The sequence below is a fragment of the Macaca nemestrina genome, chromosome 19, assembly GCF_043159975.1.
Source record: "Macaca nemestrina isolate mMacNem1 chromosome 19, mMacNem.hap1, whole genome shotgun sequence".
Classification (NCBI taxonomy): domain Eukaryota; kingdom Metazoa; phylum Chordata; class Mammalia; order Primates; family Cercopithecidae; genus Macaca; species Macaca nemestrina.
The window spans coordinates 46355188-46370597 of NC_092143.1; the positions used below are offsets into that span (position 1 = coordinate 46355188).

A 15410-nucleotide genomic window follows, 5' to 3' on the forward strand; every position below is an offset into this window, starting at 1 on the left:
AAAAACGCAACACCATCTAAAAAATCACCCTATATACAAAATCTTAAAAAAACGTGGTGGCCAGGTTATTCTGTCACTGTGTGGCTCTGATTCTGTGATTCTAGCCCTGCACAGTTTTAACACAGTGGCCACTAGCCAAAAACGGCAAGTTCAAGTTCAGATGTACTGCAGTATAAATACATACAGCATTCAAAGACTTTATATGAAACCAAGAATGTAAACTCAGTAATAATTTAAGAAATATTTTGGGTCTATTGGGCTAAATAAACACATTATTAAATTTTTCTTTTTACAATTTTTAATGTGATTACTGGGAAATTAAAATTACACATATGGCTTGCATGCAATGGTGTACTAGAGCCAGCTCACCAGTTCATGAGAGCCATTTGTGTGTCTTTCCTCTCAATTTCTGTGTTTAGTGAGGTCATAATGGTAGTGTGAAATCAACCACAGTGGGTATTTTTATACCATGGAAATTGGGGCTTTTTTTTGTTGTTTTTGAGAGCTGGTTTACCAGCACATCACTCCTTACATTATATTTCACAGTCATTGCTATTCTATATGTTTTATTTCCCAAGATTTCTTATCTGGGTGTGCAGGTTGAGCGTGGGAGTTCTGAATGCTTTCTTTTGTTTCTTTCCCCTAGTGCTTGTATTATCACATTCATTTATTCATTCATCCACAATCACTGAATAAATACCATGTATACGGTACTATTTTAGACCATGTAGATTTAAGATGAATAAATCACAATCCTGCTTTTAGGCACTCTGGAGTTAGTGAGAGTAATGATCTAGAACAGGACAGAAATTGAAGCAGATTTCCAAGGCAAAGATAAAAGTGAAACCCAGTGAATAGGACAGACTGTAGTGCTTGGACAAGGGTGAGAAGCAGGGGCAGAAAAAGCTTCAGGGAGGAAGGGCTGTTTAAGCTGGATCTTTAAGGATGAATAAGAGTTTGTCAAGAGAGAAGCTGGGGGAGATCATTTCAGGTGTAATGGGGTTGCCAAGTGGCTTGGAGTTGCCATGGCCTGGGAGGTAGGAACAGGGCGTCCTGTTAAATGAGACTGAAAGAGGATTTAGGGCACAAGGAGGAAAGCTGTGTACAACATGCTGAAAAGTCACACAAATGTATTTACTCTACTCCTTCCTGCTTCCCTTCTCCAATGTCTCCTTCCAGGAAAGGATAATCAGAATGTACAGCATCTAACCTTGAAGCCTCATGTCCCAAGGATCAGGATTCCATGCAGGAAACAAAGCTTTGATACCAGACTCTGGTGGGTGGGTGGTGAGGAGATTAGACTGTACCTGGAGACCCCTCCACAAGGGCCAGGAGGAAGATGAGACTCCATGAGTGGTGGTTGGGCAGGGGGTGGTTCCATTTTGTCATCTGGAGTGTTCTTAAGGGGGTGGGTAACTTTGAAATTCCCAGGGGTGTGTCACATTGACGATGCCATGTGAAGATGCCCATCGGTGACAGCGTCAGTGTGAGAATGACAGGGAAGAGCCAGCAGGAGTAAGTCACAGATAGTGACACTGCAGTAAACGGTGGTGGGAGAGCACATGGTCAGAAAGTTCTCTGTGTGACCCGGGAATATCATCTCCTCACTGGACCTCAGTTTCCTCATCTCTAAAATCAGCAAGTTGGACTAAAGTTTATGTGTTTTAATGTTTATTGTATTTATTGATTATTTTACATTCCCTTTTCCTATGTTTTAAGCATGGTGGTATTTCTCATAAAATAAACTTGATTTTATTTTTTATAGATATGGCTTTTGTCAGTATTACAAATGGTCAATGGCACATAATAGAAAAAATCCTTTCTTATCTCTGCATGTTATACCACCTGCTCTGGTATGTCTGGATACTAAGTCCTAAAGTGCAGAATTTCTAACCTAGAAGCAGAGGATTTTGCACATTTCCTAGCATCCCTAGCCCAGTATCATTTTCTTAATTTGTAAGGGGCCATCTCAATCCCTTCTTAGGTCAGGAATTATATTATTTAGATGCTAGAGGTGGAGGCTTGGGTACCTGGACTGTGTGCTGATGGTGAACCCTTCTTGTTCATCATCTCCTGGTATCTGAGAGATTCTTGCTGCTCTGGAAGTCAGTAGGTCAGAGCAAAGGTATTCTGAGCTGAATGGTGTCTTGTATGTTCGTTTAGACCTTTTCTCTTTTCATCTGTATCTCACTGTTCAGGCCACTCACCAGATGCTGGCACCATGCTCTTGGACTTCCCAGCCTCTAGAGCTGTGAGCTGAATAAACTTCCATTCGTTATAAATTACCCAGTCTATGGTATTCTGGTATAGCAACAGAAAATGAACTAAGAGAGCTTATTCACCAGGCTGAGCATACAATGGGGAAATGAGGGCAGCTTCTCTGGAGGACTAGAAACAGATCAGGCTGTGATTCTCTTTGGGCATCTTAGAGGTAGTGCTACTCAGAAACTAGATCAAGGCTAGTCTTCTAGACAGCCTTCTGACTGTCCTCTAGGCTCATTCAGGACTCAGAGTCTGCTTGATAACAATACAGCAACATCAACAACAACACAGCTAACACTGACTGCTTATGTGTCAAGCACTTCTCCCCACAACTGTGTGAGCAGAATTATTATTATATCCATTCTGAGGACAAGAAAACTGAGGCTCAGAGGAGAAACACCGCTTATCTTGGGTGAATGGCAGAGTCAGGATTAAAACCCAGTCTGTATGACTCAGGGCCCTTGATGTTGGTGTTGTTTTTTGCCCCATCTAATGCACTTGGTGTGGTGAGTTTCTCTTCTCCATCGACTTCTAGCTTTCCTTTACTCTTAGAAGGACTCTTGAGATTGCTACTTCTCAACTCCCTCGCCCACTGCTCTGGGCTCTCCTGGCTCCGCGGCCTCTCTCCTTAGTTTGGATACTGAGCCTGGACATCCCAAAGGGTCACTCTCTAGGACCCTGGGTCCCTTGCTTCTCTGTCTGTCCCACACCTGTCCTTTGTCCCTGCAGCCCTGTGCAAGGCACACAGGTGGTCCATGCCCATGAGATGCCCTCATCACTGGGCCCACACCCCACTACCCTCTGTTCTCATCTCCCTTTCTCATTCCCAAAATGCCCACTCTAGACAATCACTGCTCTTTTCGTTCCCATATACCCTCACTCCACCCTCCCTGCACAGTGAAAGAAGATGATAGTTCATGGAGAAAGCAGGAAATTCCCTCCACATTCGCTCCCTTCCCCATGGCCCTGGTCTCCCTGCCTCTCTGCCATGTCTCCTCTCAAGGACTTTCTTCCTTCCAGCTGTCCTGCAGAACAACTGTGCCTCCTGCTCAGCCTGGCTTTGCCTGAGTATCTCCCTCTTCTGCCTTCAATCCTTTTCTAGCACAGTTTCCTCTTCACTTGTAAATGTGCCTGCTTCTCTCATCCTAAAGATCAGTCTCTTGCCCACTGTCCCCTTTAAATTACAATCTTATCTCTCCTTCTGTCACCATAGCTTCAGTATGAATCTCAGCTTTGCCCCTTACCTATTCTGTGACCTTGAGCAGGTTATATGACCTCCCTGTGCCTCCATTTTTTCATCTTTAAAATGGGACTCATCGCATTACCTACAATATATGGCTGCTATGATTTTAAAAAGTTTAATACATGCAAAACAGCGAGAATGAGGGCTGGCACATGGTAAGCCATCACTGAGAACTAGCTACAATTATTCTCCTCCCATGCTCCCTAGACTGTCTTCTTCTGTGATGGCTAGGCACCATTTTCCTTCAGGCTTCCCTCTCTCCTAAGATTGAGACTTCTAAGGCTCCTCTGAAGTAACCACCTCCTCCCCACACTCTCTCTAAAGGCTGGTGCTCCTCAGGACTGTCCTCCCCTAACCTTCCTTGCCTCAGCCTTGCTGTATGTTCTTCCCCAGTGATCCCATCCACTCCCACGACTTTAGCTAAGACAGATCTGCTGACGATGACCACATCCCTTTTTTTCAAATTCTGACACTTTTATTGTACATGCAATCATGTTCATCATAAAAAAATGCAAAATGTAGATAAGTGCTACCTCCTTCCTGTCACCACTGGCCTAGCTATAGTTCTGGTTTACATTGTCTCATTTCCTACACAATCAAAACCTTCCCTGCTGTCCACAGACATCTTCCGAAACACAAAGTCTGATCCTGTGGCTTTGCGTAAGGATTGAGGTATTGTAGCTCTTACAATCTGCCCCAATCTATTTCCCCAACATCAATATCCCATCTCTCCCTCCTATGTCTCATACTTGTTTCAAGGCAGCCTCAAGGCTTCCCAAGTCCCCCATTCCCTTTCACAACTCCATGCTTTTGCACATCGTGTTTCTTCCACGTGGTGTTCTTTCTTCTTGACTCTCTGCATGGTGCACACTCCCTCTCTTTGTTTTGAACCCAGTTTACTTTTGCTGCAAAGACTTTCCCGACACCCCCAAGTAAAATTTGCTGCCGTTCTTTCTGTTTTCCACAAGTTTTGGTTCATACTTCCAATACTTTGCACTAATCTATGAGCATCTTGAGGGCAGGGATGAGGTTTTATTTGTCACTGCAGCTCCAGTGCCTGTTGTGGGCCTGGTGCAGCTGGTGTCTGGCCCATGCCTAGTGAATGAATGAGTGTACTCTTGATTTCATGCTGCTGACATGAAAGCTTAGAAAGGCATGACATTAACATATACCTAAAAAAGACAGAGGTTTGAACCATAAATGCAGATTTCTTTTTCTTTAGAAGGAAATATAATTTTGAAACATTTGAAAATAACTAGCTTATAAAGCCACTTAAAGAGGGAAAAGCAAGTTCCCCATTTATGCAAATGTATCTGAGAGTATCACTACCACCCCAAACCCTATTGATGAGAAAAAAATCTTCCATGATAATATTTATGCCTTGCATGAAGTTGTGTGTTTCTTCAAAGATCTCTACATTGGTAATCTCATCTGATCTTCATAACCTCCCTGTGACAGACTGCAAAAATGGTCTCAATTCTCCATTCCCCCTTGCATCCAAGCCCATACAAAGAACCTTTGTAGCATTTCTCATCAAGAGGTGTAATCTATTTTCCCATCCCTTGGATCTGAGCTGACCTTGTGATTTGCTGTGACCAGTAGAATATGGCAGAAGTAACATTTTCTTTTCTAGTCCTGAGTCTAGTCCTCCAAAGGCCTTGCAGCTTCTGTGTTCTCTGTTGGACACCTGTGACTACCATGTAAATAAGTTTGGGCCAGCCTACTGAAGAATGAAAGACCACATGGAGCAGAGCTGAGTCAGCTGATTCATCCCAGCCAAGACCTCTGATGCTTGAGCAAGCTGAGCAAAGCCAACTGGTAGCTGAACTTCTAGCTGCCCACAGACACATGAGCAAGGCCATCCTAGACCAGCCAGCCCCTAGAAACCTTCGGTTCCTAAGCTAAATAAACTGTAGTTTTAAGCCAATATGTTTGAGGTGATTTGTTATACACCTCTAGCTAACTGATAGACGCTATAAGAGAAAAGGATAGGAGTAACAATTATCTCCATTGTTGGAATGAGGAATCAGAGGCTCGAGGAGGCAAAGCTTCAGTTCCTAATTCAGTGCTGTGTCTAACAGTGGTGGTTTTCAATAATTGGTTGGACACAGAGTTCTACCTTCAGGCAAAATTGTATGTATTCCAATATGGAAAGCCAGTCAAAAGAGTACCTATTCTGTTGAAGCTGGCATAGGGCCCTAGAACCCTATACCTTTCTTACTCCTTGGCTCTTTTCTGCAGGGTGGTCCCTGGGGGGCCCTGGATCAACACAGTTCGACAACACTACATTTATACCACCAGTCAACCACTCCCAAAAGATACATGGAGTAGCTACTGGGTGCTTAGGCTTGACCTTGAGACAGTGGGTGGCATTAAGGGTAAGCAGAATGTGTGGTTTATAGTCTGCAATAACCTAAATCAAGATGGAGAAAAACAAGTCAACAATTATGAAGTAATAACGAACCACATGCAAATGGTGACATGTAAGTGAGTGGTGAAATTTGTGGTAGAAGGTCTAGGCCCTAAAGGCGTGGTAGAAATGGTGATGGTTGTTTGGGAGATGTCAGAAAGGGACTCATGGAGAAAGTGAACCCCGAACAGGACAGGACTTGAATGGTCAAAGGAGAAAGAGGAGAGCCTTTCAGACAGGGAAATGGTAGGGTCTAGGGGAAGGGGGTGTGTATTTTGTTTGTGGGACAGATCAGGAAATATGGCCCACAGGGCTAAAGAAATTTCAGGGCCTTGGAATGGAGTGAGCTATCCATGGAAGTAGATTGTGATCTGCCTCTATGTCCTTTAAGGTCCACCTTTTCCATGAAGCCTTCTCTCATTACTCCCCAAAGAATAATTTATTATTGTTCTGAATGCCATGTCCTTCATTAAGTAATTAATGACTTTTCCTCTCCACCACAGTGTAAATTCCTGTAGGGCAGAGCTAGTTTTCTCCTTTCTTGATATTATTCATGGAGTTGGACTTGGGAGATTTTGGCCTGCGTACTTTGACTAATGATAAACTTCACTATGGACATGTTGCTGTACTTCACAGCAAAGGGATCACAACTTCTCAGTCTCAACCCCCGTCATTTTACAGTCAGAACAGTGTCACCCTGTCTAGCATTTTGGCCTGGGAAATGGGGTGCTAACAGATGGGCAATTGGATTTAGCACCTTTTGAGTCAAAGGCTTCTGGATTCTAAGGGATGGGGAAAGGGGCCCATTAATCACAAATGACATTTTGTGAATACTCCGTTATGAAAGATTGCTGGTTTTAAAACAGGTTCACAAATTCTTTGATGCTTCTTCTATCAACAGGTGGAGTCCAATTCTCTTGATTATGGGCTGGCCTTAGTGACTCTCCTCTTACAAACAGAAAGTAGCAGAAGTGATACTGTATGACTTTGAAGCTAGCTCATAAAAGGCAAGATAGCTCCTGCCTGGCTCTCTGTAGCTTTGGAGAAGCTTTTGAATCCCTGATCTACCATGTGTATTAAGTATGTTTTTATTCTCGGTATTTTGATGCTTTGATGTCTGAGGCCTTGCTGACCCTGGAGGTTAGCTAATTAATCCTCTCAGGGTTAGCTAATTCCTAGAGATAAGAAACAACTCCTCTGGGAGGGTGCCCTTCATATGCACACCAAATAACCAGAGCCTGTGCCCCAACCACCTCTTTTGTGGAGTTCTCTCACTCCAGACCTCTCTGTTTCAGGCCTAATCACCCCAGGGCCATGTACCAGACAACTAAGAACAGCTGCTATGCCCTAGAGCCCACTGAAATTATTCAAACTAGACAATCCTAAACCTACTTGCCCTGCCTCCCTTGCCCATTCCTTTCCACAGGAACACAATAAAGGCTCTTGCCCAAATTCCAGCCCTGCAACCCTGGTGCCTGTGTTTCCCATGCGGCTCCCCTCGGCGTGCCATGCCCCTCCCCTTGGCATCTCTGAGTATAACAAACTGTCCTTGCAATGGCAGTTGTCTCTTGATCCGTTGGCCTCATCACATCTGAATAATGCGGGCTACATTTTAAAACACAATGTAGGAAGTCTGCCAAGCTGGAGGGACCACATGGACAGACCACAGAGAGAGGGAGGGAGAGGCAAGGAGCCCCTGCTGTTCCAGCCTTCTCAGCCCAGGAGCCAGACACTGAAGAAGCCTTTAAGAAGACCCCTGCTCCAGTGGTTTCTGTAATCCCAGCACTTTGGGAGGCCGAGGTAGGCAGATCACGAGGTCAGGAGTTCGAGACCAGTCTGGCCAATATGGTGAAACCGATCTCTACTAAAAATACAAACAAATTAGCCGGGCGTGGTGGTGCGCACCTGTAGTCCCAGCTACTCAGGAGGCTGAGGCAGGAGAATCGCTTAAACCCAGGAGGCGGAGGTTACAGTGAGCCGAGATTACACCACTGCAGTCCAGCCTGGGCAACAGAGTGAGACTCCATCTCAAAAAATAAAATAAAATAAAATATAAAATACAATAAAATAAAAGAAGACCCCTGCTCCAGCCACCTTCGGACTGAAACTGCCTGCATGTTTCCAAGCAGGAGCTGCCCATCAGCTCCCAGAACCAGGAGAGACAATCATAATAAATGACTATTGTTGTTTTATAACACTAAGCTGGGACAGTTTGTTACAGTCATAGGTATCTGAAACAGGAGAGATGATTAGAGTTACAGTTCTGCAGGTTTCATTTTTATTCCCCTTGACTGCCAAATCACTATTTATGACTCTTCAAGATCATTTAATTCTTAAAATTTGAAATCCTTCAAGTTAGAGCAAGATGCTGTTGATGGCCTCTACTCCCCACCCGGGGCACCAGGAACATCTCTCTTGTATTGCTTGGTACGATATCTCAAAGAGAACATCAAAAACTACTCAGAAGTATTTCTTGGGGCACCAGGAGGAAATTCAGAGCTCAGCATGGCCAACAAGAAAAACAAAAAAAGTGGGAAGGAAAAAAAAAAAAAAAGAAAAGACAAACTAGGCTTTCAAAGAAAATTGAGGATCTGGAGAGCCTTCAACTATTTTTGATTTATATTTAAACGTTTCTTGAGATTGAAGTCTTGATTAGCCCAGTTCTCTCAAGTTCTGCCTTAGCCCTGATTTATGGGAAGGCCAGGCCAGAGCAAAATGAAAGCAAAATGCGGTGTTCTTTAAAATTACCTTGGAGCACTTGAAGGAGAGCACAAGTGCTCACATGGGGATTGAAAAGGAAGTGATGAGATGAGCTTCTGAAGCCCTAGATCTGCGGGTGCCTCGTGTGTGGGGAGGGAGACTGTGAAGGATGAACTATAATCTCTGCAGGTGAAACCCCCGTAGGATGCTTTGTTTGGCTTGGTTCCCCATAGACTGAGTTCTCCATCAAAAGGGGGATCTGAGAGCCCAGGCTGGCAGCTTTGATTTAGTGACCCTTCCATCACCAGCTAGAAAGGAGAAACTTACAACACGCAGAGAATGACAGGGGCATGGAGGGAGGGGGCTACCTGGCAGTGGGTGGTGGTAGTGGAATCCAGACTCACTGTGGCTCAGGGACTGAATCACCCTCTGTCCCAGGCAAGAGAGCTCCCTGATTCAGATTCCCCACTCTGACCTTCCTTTTACCATGCCTTTTCATGGTCAAGAAACCCACAGGGCTCAGAAGATATGCCCACGTGGAACTCACTGCCCTCTTTTTGGCCTCACTAGGGGTACCTGGGATCAATAATTTCCTGAATAAATGGATCCAGACCCACTTCCATGGTCGGTGGGGACAGAGCTCCTCCTTGCTTCATCTTTCTGAGGATAGATATCACTGGTGATATGTGCAATTCAGGACTTGAAGGTGGCTAAGTGGTGGCCATTTATAGGAGGCTGTAGAAAAGCCTGGACATACAGCCTAGGATGTTCATATGCATATGCCCAGGTCTCATAAAATGTAGGATGGAGCCAAGGGTGGGAAGAGAGGAGAGGTATAGGCCAGAGTCCTCCAGCTTTGCTACAGAAAGCTGAGAATTCTGAGAATTTGAAATTCAAACTTGGCTTTTCAGGTTGATGAACAGGTATATTTGTCAATGAAGAAGGAAGAAACATATTGCATTTGACATTTGTTGTCTTGATTTATAACTCTTGCATAGTTAGCCATATGGTATATGTGAGCTTCCATATGTACTTGTGCCCTAGGCATGCAAATGTTAGGACAGGGTCTGTGCAAAGGACAGAGGCAGTGTGTGTCATTGGTCTATTGTGTCAACCTGCGGAGAGCTCAGTCTTTCTTCAGCCCTCTCCCTTGAGGGTGGGACAGTTTTTGTGGTGTGGTATTGCTTTCAATTTTAACTCCACTCCCAAACCACCTCAGCTCAAGAGTCAGCAATGGCTGCTCCCGTCTATAGGAAGAACCTGAAGACCTATGGAATATTCTGGACCTAATCTACTGTCTTTAACCTATCTCTCACCACTATCCTCTTCTCCTCCACAAACCTTCTGTCTGGTAGCACAAGCCCCTTCACTACTTCTCCATGCGCCTCTCCCCATAACTCCCTACATTACACACACATGCATACACACACAAGCACACATGCACATAGGTGCACATACACGTATGTGCAGGTAAGTAGGTTCCTTCCCGTCAATTGATTCATGACACTAATTCTGTCTCAAATACCATTTGCTGGTCTCTGCATCCCATCCAAATCCTACCCATTTAAAAACATCTAGTTTAACTTCCTAGATAAACTTTGTTTATTCATTAATTCATACGATAGTAATCGACACTGTACTAAGCCCTAGCTTACAGCCATGTGAATACATATTTTTTCTAATCCAGTTTGCCTTGATGTCTGTTTTCTGAACATCTGTATATGTCATTTCTACTACATTTTAATAAAGTTTCAACGCTGTTGTCTAAATTTTCCCAGTTATATATTTTGTCTTAAACTAGATGATATATATATATATATATATATATATATATATATTTTTTTTTTTTTTTTTTTTTTTTTTTTGAGACGGAGTGTTGCTCTGTGCCCCAGGCTGGAGTGCAGTGGTGCGATCTCAGCTCACTGCAAGCTCCGCCCCCCGGGTTCACGCCATTCTCCTGCCTCAGCCTCCCAAGTAGCTGGGACTACAGGCGCCCACCACCACGCCCGGCTAGTTTTTTGTATTTTTTTTTTTTAGTAGAGACGGGGTTTCACGGTGTTAGCCAGGATGGTCTCGATCTCCTGACCTTGTGATCCGCCTGCCTCGGCCTCCCAAAATGCTGGGATTACAGGCTTGAGTCACCGCGCCCGGCCACTAGATGATATATTTTTGATGAGCAGGAACTCTGTGCTGGGCCATGTTTACATTTTACTCATTGGCCTACAGAATTTATTTATTTATTTATTTATTTTATTTATTTATTTATTTATTTTTTTTGAGACGGAGTCTCGCTCTGTCACCCAGGCTGGAGTGCAGTGGCCGGATCTCAGCTCACTGCAAGCTCCGCCTCCCGGGTTTACGCCATTCTCCGGCCTCAGCCTCCCGAGTAGCTGGGACTACAGGCGCCCGCCACCTCGCCCGGCTAGTTTTTTGTATTTCTTAATAGAGACGGGGTTTCACCGTGTTAGCCAGGATGGTCTCGATCTCCTGACCTCGTGATCCGCCCGTCTTGGCCTCCCAAAGTGCTGGGATTACAGGCTTGAGCCACCGCGCCCGGCCGGCCTACAGAATTTAATGGCATAAAGTTGATATGCAGAAAAGGGCCATTGATTAAGTGATAGGCAGATTGATGGAGGGATCAACTGATTTGCTGCCAAGCCACATCCCATGTAAGGGAATTTTCAGAGTACGGGTGGTCTGGCTTCCATTCTTTCTCTGCCATTTTAAATGAATTGTTTCTGATGTATTATGGACGTATAATGCCTGAATTCATTTCAGCCCCTTTGAACATATTGATATTTTGGCCTGAAGTCTTAATAAGAATGATTTCTGTATTACGACTTTGAGTTTTTATTTGTAACTTATAACAAATTACTCTTGTAGAAAATCTTTTGTTGAAATAAATAAATTCAGTTATTTATTATTTCTTATTATTTCCATATGACATTTGGTTTGCTTTTCTAACATCTTCTCTAGTGGGCTGGAATCCCTGTTTCTATTTCTCTTCTTTCAAGAAAGAAGCTTATATTGAAGCAGTATTTCTCAAAATTATGAAGCCTGGGTCAGTGCCATAAGCATCATCTAGAAACCTGCTAGAAATGCAGTTATCAGGACCCAGTCCAGACCTATCAGTTGAACAAGGCTTCTAGGTGATTCTGATGCATGCTAAAATTTGTGAATCACTCTATTAGTTAAAAGAACACTGAGCTGGCAGTGTAGACCCTGAATTTTGGCTCTGGCTATGTTACTAAAGGCTGTGTGACTCACTCTGAGTCTTGGTTTCCTTGTGCCCATTTTTCTGTCTGTCTTGGTGTTTTGGAGGATAAAGGTGGACTATTCTGCTCTTAGTTTTTTTAACTGCTGACATGGTGACAATAATAATGATGCTTCATAAGGTTGTATTAAAGATCAAATAATTTATTACATACCCATCCTTATGGATTTTTTTTAAAACCTCTCAGAATAAAGGGAGCCCAGGCTTTCATTATTTTACATTGGGTTGCACAATCGAGAAATGTTGATTTCCACCATATGTGTTACAGCCCAGTGGGGAAGCACACACACACACTTGCCCATAGAATGAGTATACCTGAAGTGCCTCGATAAGTGGTATATATGATGACAATAACCTCAGAAGAGGAAGCAGCTTCTGAGAGCTGGAGTGGTCACACTGAGAAGGTTGCATCTCAAAGATGAGTTCTGGATTGAGACTTAAAGATAGGTTACAGATAGATGAATAGTGAGGAGGGGCACTCCTGGTCAGCTCAGGCAAGTGAATGCCAGGGTTAAATATGGCAGTCTAAAATGGGGGTGCAAAGTGGAGACAATGAGTAGATCAATTGCCAGAAATGGGGTGTGTGTTGAGAGATTTAGTGGAAGACAACTTGGAAAAGATATTGGGACCAGGTGTTGAGGGTCTTGATAGAAGGCAAAAGAACCTGGAAACTCCAAGAGAGAACACTAACATAAGAGGTCAATGGTTATGTTTTAGATATCTTCAGGGTCAGAAGGATATTTACTAGGTGATTGGTTGTGGGCATCTTATTACAGGCTTTTAGGAAAGAAGACAGAAGTTAGTTCTGAACCCTTGAATTCTGTTTTGGGAATTGCCTTGGCTGGCTCAATGGAGCTAGTCTAAATGCATACGTGTTAATTAACTCCGAACAGCTTTAAAGACTGACCTAACCACAAAGTTTCAGATACCCCAGAGGAAAGGAAACAAGTTCATCATAGCGTTAGCTCTCAGTTCTGGCTATATATTAAAATCACTGGGGAGCTTTAAAAAAAAATCCATATCTGGACCCTACCCCAGAGATTTTGGTTTAATTGGTCCAGGAGGGGGTCTATGCACTGTTTTAAAAGCTCCCCAGGTGGATCTAATGTGCAGCCAGGGAGTGAACCACTGCCCCTGGAGGAGCAAGCAGGTATAACTGTAGGTTCAGATAATGTTCAACCAACCCTATCAACCCATATTATATTCTGCTCAATGAGAAAATCTTTCTGTTGTTTCAGACATCAGTTGTCTCTGATTTTTGGTGACTCTTCAAGTAATGGATCAGACTGCCATTGTCTTGGCAGGCTGGGGAGTCTGGTAGATATGAGTGATCTTGGCTAGTGTAATAAAAAAATATGGACCCAGAGAAGAAAACGTAAGGTGTGGGCCCCGTTGAGTGGAGCAGTGGAAAGGCCATCTTAAGACTTCTGTGTAACACTCAGCAAGGAGTCAGGAGCTACAGATTAGGACCATTACTGTAAAGACATTGTCTGATTTCTTAGAATTTTATAATGATCACATGTTTATTTTTAATACTCCCTTCTGTAGCCTCAAAGCATCTACCAGTAAATCCTTGAAACTGAAAAAGTCCGGCCGGCTCATTGTCAGGAGAGGAGAACTGGAGGGCTTTGTGGCATAGCATCTTGGAGGGAAGAACCCCCAGGCAGAGCCTGGATGTGGACAGCTTTCCAGAGAAAAGAGCAGGCTGCCAGGAAGAAAGCCAGCTGGGAGCAACAGTCCCTCATGGCTCCATTGTGTTTAAAAGTACAACTAACCCAATACTCAGCACAAAGAATTTATTAAATAAATGTTTGTCAAATTGACATGTGTCCTGTCCTAGCCTCCATTATTTATGGACTGTGTGTCCTTGAGTGTGTTATTTATTCATCTACAGCACTGGCTTCCTCCTCCTTAAAGGGGAGTTAATCAGTCTTCAGGAAGTGCCCCAAAGGCACAGGAGAATCAACCAATAAACTCTGACGAGTCTAGAGTTAGAGCCTAAAGTGACACACCTTTGATGACATGTCATTTCTCCAAAGTCTCAAGTTTTACCTTAACAACTCATATACAGTGTTCTTTCATCCATTCATCATAATTTTACTGAGTGCCTACTACATGCATGACACTACTCTAAGCACTTAGGACTCAACACAGAGCAACAATAAAAAAGACCCTAGTTTTATGTTGTTCTATTCTAGTGGAGAGAGACACAATAAATTTCATGATTTATCTGTATTTGTTGAAAGTAGAAACAAGGAAACATTATTTGCAACTTCTAATTTCTAAACACTCTCCTTGTCTCATTTCACAATCTTGGTACCAAATGATACTCCAGGAGGAGGGGCATGGTCCTGGTGCCTGGCCTGCTGCCATGTATTAACAAAGGCATGTGGTCCCGGATGGGAGGACAGAGGATAAGGGGTTTGTTAGGATCAAGTAAAAGGACAGAGGTTATATTGCTTGATCAAAATCCTATGTAAATTGTAAGGGATGGCTACAGTTTTTAGGAATTTTATAATTCCAAGTGACTAATGTACCATATGCCAGAATGCAGTGGACTTCAGTGCCTTAGCTATGCTTTCTCTAAAGTGCTCTTATTCTCTTCTCACTCTCAGATTCTGGTATTTGGGTACATATAGGCATGTATGGATTTAGAGGAGGGTGCTTTAAGATCTACCATCTGGGCTAAATGCCAGCCATATAATCCAAGAGGAGTTTCATTTCAAGGTGAGATAGGTGAGTATGTAGGGAGTCTGGAGGCTGGGTCTTAAAGAACATATCAGATGTCATAGAATTTTGGAGCCAAAGGGTAGCCCAGGGTGGTTAAGTGACAGGTTTAAAGTCACATGGAAAATTAGGGATGGAGCTAAGATGAGGATAGAGGGCTATGTTCTTTCATCCTTCTTTGCTGTTAAGAGATGCTGACCACATACTAGTCCACATCGCTCTGTCTCCAGCTGGTGCCCCTCAATGGCACACACACTTGCTCTAGGATGAAAGACACTTTTTCCTGCATATCTGGAACCATTTGATATAGTTCCAATTTTTTCTTCAGTTTTGATGACTCTATAATTTAGCACAGAAAACAATGATGAGAGTCAAGGAATTTTGCAGTTTTAAAGGCCATTGCAGGGCTTTTAGTCAAACTCTCTTGATTAAGAGTAAAGAGGGGTAGGCTGCAAACTGAAGCCTGGAGGAAGAATGTGACTAACCTAAGGTCACACAGCTGGTTAGTTGATGGCTGGAAAGGGGCCCAAGGACTCCTGGCTTCCTTCCCAGGGCTGTGTCTCCCACTGTCATTTGGAGTGGTTATCTGTGTGGACTCACACTCTTGGTAGACAGATTATTTAATGAGCCAGATAACTTTGCCGTAATGACATGAGCATTTGGTAGTAAATCAGGTCCATTGTCACTACAGCTTACCTAATTACCCACATGTAGTCAGCTAGGGTGAACTTTCTCCTTGAAATCCTTATTTCATAGAATATTGATTTCCCAGATATATTGTTGTGAGATGGCTA

General features: G+C 43.4%; 1 protein-coding gene and 1 long non-coding RNA gene across 4 annotated transcripts in view; one reads left to right on the forward strand and one right to left on the reverse strand.

Moving 5' to 3' along the window:
- LOC105499544 (uncharacterized) overlaps positions 1 to 13669 on the forward strand; it is a 228556-nt gene extending 214887 nt beyond the window's left edge. Inside the window, exon 8 of one of the 2 annotated variants that reach the window (XR_011616899.1) lies at positions 13438 to 13669. This is a non-coding gene — a long non-coding RNA (uncharacterized lncRNA). Of the gene's footprint in view, positions 1 to 5138; positions 5727 to 13437 lie in introns of those variants that run through there. The other variant, XR_011616901.1, reaches the window with a different exon arrangement.
- LOC105499549 (solute carrier family 14 member 2) overlaps positions 1 to 15410 on the reverse strand; it is a 485447-nt gene that overhangs the window by 98247 nt on the left and 371790 nt on the right. The gene's annotated exons all lie outside the window — the stretch shown is intronic.